This window comes from Myotis davidii, unplaced genomic scaffold, assembly GCF_000327345.1.
Source record: "Myotis davidii unplaced genomic scaffold, ASM32734v1 scaffold681, whole genome shotgun sequence".
Lineage (NCBI taxonomy): Eukaryota > Metazoa > Chordata > Mammalia > Chiroptera > Vespertilionidae > Myotis > Myotis davidii.
Genome location: NW_006291551.1, coordinates 1,335,669 through 1,336,303, shown reverse-complemented (window position 1 = coordinate 1,336,303; position 635 = coordinate 1,335,669).

The following is a 635-nucleotide window of genomic DNA, read 5'->3' as shown; positions in this document are numbered from 1 at the left end:
CAGGTAGAAGAATATCCTTCAGTGTTTCCTATAATTCAGGTCTTGTAGCGGTAAATTTTCTCAGCCTCTGTATGTCTGGAAAGCCTTTATTTCTCCTTCATATCTGAAGGATAACTTTGCTGGATAAATTAATCTTGGCTGGTGATTTCTGTCTTTCAGTAATTTATATATTTGAATCTATTCTTTCCTAATTTTTGTAGGGTTTTTGCTGGAAAACCCTATAATGATCTAATGGGATTTCCTCCTTAGGTTACCATCTTCTTCTCCCTGGCTGCCTTGATTATTCTTTCTTTATCATTAATTTTTGACAGTTTTAATACAATATGCCTTGGAGAAATTTGGATTGAGATAATTAGGTGTTCTTTTAGCCTCTTAGATTCAAGAATCCAGTTCTTACAAGAACAGGCATATAGCTCAGTAGAACAGAACAGAGACCCCAGAAATTGACCCAAGCCATTACGCTCAATTAATATTTGACAAAGGAGGCAGGAACATACACTGGAATAAAGAAAGTCTCTTCTAAAATGGTGTTGGGAAAATTGGACAGATATATGCAAAAAAAATGAAACTAGACCACCAACTTACTCCATACACAAGAATAAACTCAAAATGGATAAAAGATTTAAAAGCAAGTC